The 9,895-nt window shown below is 41.8% G+C and overlaps 1 non-coding gene across 1 annotated transcript; it reads left to right on the top strand.

Annotated features, from left to right (window-relative positions):
- The first annotated feature begins 9,518 nt into the window (after nt 1-9,518).
- Nucleotides 9,519-9,621, top strand: LOC138830272 (U6 spliceosomal RNA). The gene has a single exon (XR_011372951.1). It is a non-coding gene; the product is annotated as a U6 spliceosomal RNA (small nuclear RNA).
- The last annotated feature ends 274 nt before the right edge of the window (nt 9,622-9,895 follow it).

The following is a 9,895-nucleotide window of genomic DNA, read 5'->3' as shown; positions in this document are numbered from 1 at the left end:
TGCAGATGGCGATACTCCAGCTGTTTGCTGTCCTGACACTCCCAGTCCTGGCAATGGACCTACGGAATCTGCACCAACCTCAACAGTTGACCTGGGCAGTGATCAGCACTGGCAATGCAGAAATCATCAATAACACCACAAGAGAAGCTGTCCCTTTGACCTGGTGGCCTGACTTTCATTTTGATCACCACCGTATGTCATTTTAATATTACCTGCTTTAATTGTTCTTTTACTAATTGCTTGTATGGTGGCATTGTATCTATACTTATTGTTAAACAACCACCTTTTGTTACAAGCCCCACCTCTGGACTCTGAAGTGGCAAAGACTGCTATTCCATCCTTCACTAATGTTAAAGGACTGGTAATGACATTTCCTGGCCTGGTAATGCTTTTGCTAATGGTTTTTCTATGCCTTCCTTGCATTATACCTACACTGCAAAACTCGTTTGAGCTTAGCCAGCCTGTTACATAAGATCAAGCTCCAAGGGAATGAATTTTCCCTTTAGAGGAATCGCAGCCAGAGACAGGTAAGAGAGAGTGTCAGTCTAACCAACCTAAATACAGGGCCTTCAGCTTCACTCTGAAGAAATTCCCAATGACGAGTAAGGCAGACAAGGCAATCCACCCAATGTAAGACAGGTGGGTTTGCTTCTTTAAACAAAGATGGGGGAGATGATGTTGGGAGCCATTGACAGTAAAGCTCAAAGGTCATTTTGACCCCTGTCCTAGCTTAAAAGCATGTACAAGGAACTTGCTTACTTAAAAGACACCAGGTGCCCAGGATTGCTTTGTTATGTCTGCAGTTTGTTTTAAATTTTCCTTGTTTTTCTGGACTATAGTAGAACGGCCTAAGTGTGGGGGCCCACGAGGATGTACCATGCCACATGTGTGGAACTCCCAATACCCAGGTTGCTCCCACGTTCTAAAGAGGACAACCTTACGAGATACTGATACTGACTTTTATATATGCCCAGGAAATAATTGAACTGCTTCGGACATTTCTAACTGTGGTGGGACTGATGTTTATTACTGTGCTAGGTGGGGATGTGAGGCAACTGGGACAGGCTCTTGGATCATGCACAAGGGCCCTCCCTATCCTTGTCTGGTGAATCTCGACCCCCAGACTTGCCTCAAAAGCCCTGTGTGGCAAATCCTATTCTTACAAATGTAATCCTGATAAAACAAGAAAAAAGTGAGGGGGAATCTGCAGGGCACATGGGCAGCAAAGAGGTGCTGAGAGAGTAGAGTGGGCTGAGCCCAATTTGCCTTAAGTTCAGTGTGGAACCAGCCCATGAAAGCTTAGTTGCCTGATAGGGTGTGACCTTGACAGTGATTGGTTCCTCTTCCTCCCCTGCCATGCCACCCACCCTTTTTGGCTTTAAAAATGGCTGCTCTCTGTTAAAAAATGAGTTTTTCTTCCTGCTTGATTTTGCTCCCCACTGTGTCTGATTGTCTCCCGAGCTGAGGGAGGCTAAGGAACGGGCGAGCGCAGCACTGACCTTTCCTCAGACCCTGTTCATCTTTCATTGGACAGACACAGACTCAACACCTAGGTATATTTTTGCCAGTTCTTATTTTGAACTCAAGGCCTGGGCACTGTCTGTAGCACTCTACTACTTGAGCCACAGTCCCAATTCTGACTTATTCTGTGCATGTGCTACCAAGAAATCATACCCAGGGCATCTTGCATGTTAGACAAGCACTCTCTCAATAATCCACATTCCCAGCTCCCTCATCTTTTCCTTAATGGTAGTTTTTTACATAAGTATGTTGCCATTTTATGTCCCCAAGTTTAATTTTCTGAATACTGGATACTTCTACGAAACCTGTTCTTCTCTTCCCCTGCCTGGTTTGTTACTGTTCTTGCATTGGCCTCATAATAAAATGTAAATAAAATCTGCTGAGAGTGTCAGTGTATCATATAAGGACACACCCTGGAACCCTGGAAGAGAAAAGCCATGGGTCTGAAATGAAGAGAATGATGCAGTATGCATAAGGAGCATATCTGAAAAATAAATTAGTAAATAAAAGGAGAAGCATTGCATAAGGTCTGTTTGCATTCTGGGAGGTAGTATACAGATTAAGTAGGTAGAGCACTGAAAATTTTTTGTGACCCTACTAAGGCTTAAACTCGGGGCCCGATGCATTTCTCAGCTGTTTTTCCCAAGGCTGAGGCTTTACCGTTGCCACAGCTCCACTTCCAGCCATCTGGTCGTTAATTGGACATAAGCGCCTCCCAGGCTTTCCTTCCTGGTCAGGCCTGTGAATCCTGCTCGGCTTTCTCTCTTACAGCTGGAGCTCTACTCTCTGGAACACTGTACCACTTCTGGTTTACTGGTGGTTTATTGGAGATAATAGTCTCACAGAATTCCTGCTCAGGCTGAATTTGAATGGCAATCTTGCAAACAGGATTCAATCGGCTTTCCTCAGGAAGACACCAAGGAGCCCCTCCATACAAAACCTTAGGCTAAATCTTGAGAGGCACTAGAGAAAAAGAGATACATGAAGACGAGTCTAGTGTGTTCTACATACATAAGGTTGGAGACACACAATTCTCATAATTATTAGATCATTATATAGACAAAAGGAGCAATGAAGACAGTATAAGGATCGCTCCAGATTTTGGTCCTCTCATCTTGAGACAGCAAATTTACTGCAGCTCAATGCTAAGTGACAGAACGTGCGTGTCCTGTGGACATTTGCTCCCAAATCCAGTGACACTCTTTTCTCACTTTTGGCTTCAAACCTGTGACCGAGAGGAGAAGATGAGGAGAGAAAATCCTTCTCAGAGATAACAGCTATAAAGAACATTGGGTAGATAATTTATAAATTCAAAACTTTGGAATGACCCTGTTAAGAAGTCAGATTGTCCAGATGAAAAAATGAAGAAGAAAAGAAAGAAGGTGCCAGTCGCTTCTCACTGTAATCCCAGCTTCTCAGGAGGCTGAGGTATAGAGAATCTGAGTTTGATCCCAGCAAGTATAGCAAAATCCATGACACTGTTATTTCTAAGAGATCACAGGAAAACCCAGAAGTGGGGCTGTGATTCAAAGTTAATGCACTACCCTTGAGCAAAAGGAGTTCAGGGACAATGCCTAGGCTCATAGTTAAACCCCAGGACCTGCCCCCTCAAAAAGAGACTGTACCCCCATGTCTTTGGGTATGTATGGATATATTCCTAGAGGTGAAGCTCCAGAGTAGTTATGATGAATGGCATCAAGCTAGGAAATTTATATTCAATAAAATTATTTCATAACAGAGACTGCTTTCACGACAGTGAATAATACAGAGCTCCCCTCTCTGTTCCCAGTGTAGCCTGAAGGATCCTCTGCATCCCAGGCCTGCTGGAAGAAGTCTCTCTCATTGTCTGGACAGGCAGGCAAAAGCCCTCACTCCTGCACAGCTGTGTAACAAACAACTCCATCTGGGTCAGATAGTGAGGATGATTTTGGGTGGGCTCTGAAGGTCAGGAGAAAAAGGTCTCTTTGTACCCCAAACTATCTCTATCCCCATTGCTCTGGTTTGACAAGAAGCCTTCATTTGTGCCACCTCCTGTGGCAGGCCAAGTCCTGTGCACTTATCCTGCCTATGTGAGACTATATTCCGGTGTTAAGATACAAAGCTCAATATAATTCAAGAGTCCTTCTGGCAGACAACTAGGGCACTGAACTTAATTGTTTCATTGCCAGTGATGATGGGCCTATTATGCCTCTCCTAGGTTTCTGGAAGCTTGGGAAATCCAAGCACATGTCTGATATCACAAAGGTCCCTGTCATCTAGGGATGGTGAATCTCATCAGGTTTTGAAACATTTGACCTCTCCTAGTTGCGCCCTGGGTGGTTAGGTTTTAGGGTTGAACACAGGGCCAGGGTGCTGACCATGAGCTCAGTGCAGAAGCCCGGTGCTTTACCATTTTGTGTGACAGCATCAATTCTAGTCTGTGTGTGTGTGTGTGTGTGTGTGTGTGTGTGTGTGTGAGTGTGTGTGTGTGTGTGTGTGTGTGTGTGTGTACGCACGTGGGTGCGCAGGGGCACGGGCACATACACCATTCTTGGAGGTTGAACTCAGGACCTGAGCACTGTACCTAGTTTCTCTTGTACAATCATAGCTTTCTACCACTTGAACCACAGAGCTACTTCAGTATTTTTTTTACTGTTGTGGTCCTGAGAATTCAAACCCAGGGTTTCATATTTGCAAAGCACTCTACCCCTAAGGCATATTCCAAGCCCTCTACTTCAGGTATGTTAGTTTGTTTCTCTTTATTTTATTATTGTAGGAGTTGATGTCTTGGCCTGGATGCTGTCCTTGAGCTCTTCAGCTTAAGTCTTGTGCTCTACCACTTGAGCCAAACACCATTTCAGCTTTTCTGTTGGCCCATTGGAGCTAAGTGTCTCAAGGACTTTCCTGCCCAGGCTGGCTTTGATCTATGATCCTCAGATCTCATCCTCCTGAGTAGCTAGGATGAAAGGCATGAGTGACAAGCACCTAGCTTCCACTTCAGGTTTCTTAGTGGTGAACTGGAGATAATACGCTCATGGGACCTTTTGTGTCTGGGATAATTTGGAACCCAGATCCTCAGATCTCAGCTTCCTGGGAAGGCAGGATGAGAGACCTCAGCTATAGACCCCTAGGCTGTGGCATCTGCTGCAACGGGCCCATGGGTCCAAGCGGTGGAGTGCTAACCATGAGCCCAAGAGGTAAGGGTCAGAGCTTAGACCCCTATTTCAAGGTTTATGACTGAGAAAATACAAAACAAAACAATAGTCTGAAGTAGACAACTCACTAGTCTACAGTAATACATAATTTTTTCCCTGCCATGGATACATATATGAGCCTCAATATTCTTGTCTGCATAATCATCTCAGTGGGGAGATCTTACAAGGACTCAATGAAAGAATGCACCTGGTGAAGAACACAGCACATGGCACTCTTTGTATGATTCAGAACACAGCATCCTATGAAAGACTCAGCACCCAGCACCCAATGCACGACTCAGCACACTGCAACCTGTGAAGGACTCAGCACATAGCACCATGTGCAGTACTCAACACAGACTACCCTATGGATGACTCACACATAGCTCTGTTCCACAAGCTGTCATTAGACTTAGGGCACTCTAATCAATATCACCATTCTTTGAGGAACATTTCACAAACCACACAAGTTCACACCTAACAGTTTAGTGGGATTTTTTTTTGGAGGGGGGGGTTAGTTATGGAGCTTGAGCTTAAAGCTTGGGGATATTATTGTTCTAATAACATTTGCAAAAGGCTAGAACTCTACCACTTAGAGCCATATTTCAAAGAGTCTAGCAGACTTCCTGTCAAGTTTTAAAGCCCCAGAGAGGCCAGGATATCGGGGGTAAGCCAGGGTAAGCCAGGATGATGGGGGTAACCCATGGAGCTGGGTTGCAGCAGTTTATATCTGACTAAGTCAGGCTAGGTTGCAGCTGTCAGCACCAGACTCCTAGCTTGCTCTTTCATGTGGTATTTGAAGTCCTGTCTTTCTATAGTTGCCGTTAGAACACTGTACCTCTTTTTGGAGGCAGTCCTGGGGCTTGAATAAAGGTTTTGACACTGTCCCTAAGCATTTATGCTCAAGGGTAGAACTCAATTGATTGAAAGACAGCAGAACTTCTGGGTTTTCTGTTTATGTGGCACTGAGGAATCGAGCCCAGGGCTTCATGCTCACTAGGTGAGCACTCAACAACCGAGCCCCAGGAGTGAACAGGTATAAATAGAGATTGATGTATATAAGCATTATATACACAGAAAGATGTCTGCATATTATTAATTTATAGATATTACTACCAATTATTACTTATTAAATTATTAATGATGTGTCCCAGTTAACAATTAATAAAGCATTAACTAAATTACTCAATATCCTTTTATTGTTTATCACATATGTACATATATCCATACACATAGTTTCATATTTAATAGAATGAGACAGATATATATATATAGTTGAATTATGCATCATGTGTTACTACCAATTATTAGGTATTTATGTTTCCATGCAATTTTTATTCTGGTAATAATAAAATATTAAACTTAATCCACATTCTATAATTTTAGTGTCTAATTTTATCCTAGAATGATTCACTACTAATTCAATCTTCTTTTCATTTATTGTAGTGACAATTCTTCCACCTATGACATTTTTTTTAGATTTATGACATCCTATTACATATAGATTTGCATAAATTACATATAGATTTTCATCTGAATTATACATCCTACCTGTCACCAAGCACTTTCAAAGAAAAAGAAAACATGTGTCACGCTCGGCTTCTTACTCCAAGATTACATTTTTTGGCAGTGGTGGGATCTAACTCAGGGCCTAGAAGGCTCAATTCATGAATGGATGACTGTCAGCACAGCAGCTTCTAGGCAATTCAGCTGCCAGGCACTTTCCTGGCCCTGAAATAGAACCCCGTATGCTGACCCCATATTGTGCTTAGTGTACTTATTCATTTTATTTTGGTTTTATTCATTTACTTACCATATATTTTATTGACTGTTATTACACATGAAATATTTATTACATTTATTACATAGGATATAGATTTGCCTATGTATGAAACTTCACACCTGATACCAGGTCTTTCACAGAAAAGGAAAACATGTGTCACCATTGGCTTCTTACTCCACAATTCAATTTTTGTGTGTGCTGGCATCTAAAGTCACAGCCTACAAGGTCCAATTCATGAATGGATGAGTGTCAGCATGCCAGCCTGAGGCATATTGAGCTCACAAGCATTTCCAGAACTTGAGATCCAGCTCCAGGAGTTGACAAAATTAGAACAGATAGACATGCAGATGGTAGTACACAAATAAATATTGATTTTTATAGAGTGCCAGAGATGTCTATACATTATTCGGTTACATAGGCTACATTCCTATCAATTCTTGGGTATTTCGTATACCTCCATGTAATCAATATTATTGTTTTCATCCTTAATTATTAATTAAATCAACCACTGCTCTGGAATTATTGTGTCCATGTAATTAATAGTATTCTTTGAATGTGTCAAAAATATTCATTAAAATCCATTGGCCTACTAAAATCACTCTATTTATATAGTAGTATTCAGAAACAACTAATTCAACCTTGCCATTCATAATATTCCATCGGTATTCCAGTGAATAAGAAGGAGACTCATAGGATCTCCATCCATTGGTAGGGGTCAGGACCCGGCTTCAAACTCAGGGCCTATATTGCCATGTTGGCCTACGGCTTCCCTGGTAGCCCGCCAGCCTTCAGCAATACCAAGTTACCAACATTCTTCAACCGTGTCAATCAGAAGCAGGATGGTCACCTTGCAAAGAAAACAAATGTAAAACTGGTAGCCATCTGTAAGTTGCTAGTTTTTTTTTTTGCTCTGGGGCCCTTGGCTGACTGAGAAGTGGGAGACAGTCTTCCTGCTCTGTGGTTGTGTGAAGAACATGTTGGTGTCCTGGCACACTGCAGAAGGCCTCATGACTGGGGAGTGTTCCCTTCTTTCCTCCTGACATCCAAGACCAATTCTGGCTTTTTCTTGAATGTGCTACTGAGGAGTCAAACCCAGGGCTTCTTGTATCCTAGACAACACTCTCTCACTAAATCACATTCCCAGCCCCCTCATCTTTTTCTTAATGGTAGTTCTTACATAAGTATGCTACCATTTTATGTCCTCAATTTTAATTTTCTGAATATTGGTTACTTCTAAGAAACCTGATCTTCTCTTCCCCTGCGTGGTTTGTGACTGTTCCTGCATTGGCCTCATAATAAAATGTAAATAAAGACTGCTGAGGATGACCTGCTTTAGGCAGATGGCTGCAAAGATTGTTGTGTATAGTTGTTTGTTAACACTCCTGGACCTTGAATTCAGGATCTGGGCACAGTCCGTGAGCTGCTTTATTGATGGCTAGCCCTCTAACACTGGAGTCATATGGCTATACTTCTTGCTTTGTTGGCCCTGAAGTTGGACAGGGTTCTCAAGGACTTTTCTGCCTAGGATGACTTTGACCATGATCCTCCTATCTCAACCTTGTAATGAGAAGTGTGATATATATAATCAGATAGACCTGTATTTGCATTTTGTATTAGATCTTCTTGAGGAATGCAGCTGCTATTCTACCCTCCCTTGAGCCCCAGACACTCTTGGATCTGGAGCTGAAATTAACGACCCTCTGACAGGGAGTACCTGACAAAGTACACATTCCAGATCACTTTCCCCTGTGACTAGGATCAGAGATAGTGGCTGCTTGGCAAAACCACTTCCCCTGGGTCGGGGACAGAGATAGTGGACATCTGGCAACCACTTCTCCTAAGTTACCCTAGAAGTACAGTCTAATTATTTTAGAGCACAAAATCTCGTTAGCCTGACCAGTTATTAGCCCCAGCCCTTTTCCCACTTTGTATTGCACCAATCATCTGCTAGAATTATGATTTAAATTTCCCACATGGTATATTAATTCATTGCCAATACATACTGAGGCCTTACCCCTACCAAAGAACATATAAAACGTGTTGTAACCCTGTGCTTGGGGTCTCTCTCTGCAATCGGACATCAGTGCACAGAGGGGTCCGTGCTCGAGCTCGTCAATAAAAGACTCATTGCCGCTTGCATTGATCTTTGGTCCCTGGTGGTCTTTTGGGGGGGCTCCAAGTCTCCGGGCATTATAGTAAGTATCAACGAGGACTTCTGAGAGCCACTGGTGCCTTCCTAATCATTGGTCTTGCTGATGTTCTTGAAAGACCAGTGAGTCCCTATCCTCGGGTTGAAGTGGAGGGAGCTGGAGCCCACAGTTCGAATCCTGGTCCTGCCATCTCCAAATGGCAGGAGATCCTAAGAAACTCATTCCTTACCATATGAATACCAATGGAATGTGATGTCATGATTGAATGGGAAGTTCTTAAATGATTCTCGGATAAAATTGTAAACAATTACATTATAATACACTGAACAATTTTAATTAGTACTTATGAAACATTTAAACAATCACATTCATTAAATGGAGGCATAAGGAAATATCTCAGAACTGGGTGTCACATAGTATAGGGGTACCATTTTTTTCTGCCAGGACTTACTTTAGTTAATTGTTATATCCCATTTTCTGAGTGTAATTTGGTATATGAAACTAGGATATATTATAAATCAATTATTCAAACAGTTTTTTATCATAATATGAGATAAATCCAAATTATATATATATATAAGCAAATTCCCCAAATTAAATATATTTAAACCATTAAAACTTTTAACAAAACTTAACACTTGCTGCAGTGTTCATTATGACAGGAGCCTTGTAGAGAATAATTGAATTCCTCCTCCTACACATCTCTTGAACAACAAATATCTGTAATTATTTTGTTTTTGACATGTCAATCTTGACTTTATTCTTAAATGTGTGCTTATGTAAGAAGTACATGGCTTTAAATTTCATGAAAATTCTTTTATACTTACTTTTTGTTGAATTGTCTAGTTTAAGAAAATCAATTACACTTTATATATAAAACATGTTCTATGCTCCATTCAGCATGGCGTACTCTAACATTAGAACAATACAGAGAAGATTTGAATGGCCCCTGCACAAGAATGATAGGCAAATTCCTGTACCATTCCATACTTTTACAACAACAGATGTTGGAGGGGATGTGGCCACAAGGGAACTGTACTGCACTCTTGGTGGGAGTGTAAAGTTGTTAAACCACTTTGGAAAGTAGTATGGAGGTTCCTCAAAAGACTCCACATAGAACTCCCCTATGACATAGGAATCCCACTTTTGGGCATTTACCCAAAATATCACAAACAAGACGATACTAAAACTATCAGCACAATTACATTTATTGCAGCATTGTTTAAGATAGCTAAGATATAGAACCAACCCCGATGCCCCTCATCAGA

The sequence above is a fragment of the Dipodomys merriami genome, unplaced genomic scaffold (assembly GCF_024711535.1).
Source record: "Dipodomys merriami isolate MVZ:Mamm:240054 unplaced genomic scaffold, mDipMer1.0.p SCAF_187, whole genome shotgun sequence".
Lineage (NCBI taxonomy): Eukaryota > Metazoa > Chordata > Mammalia > Rodentia > Heteromyidae > Dipodomys > Dipodomys merriami.
Note: the sequence above shows the minus strand (reverse complement) of the source record. Positions and strands in the feature narration are given on the sequence as shown.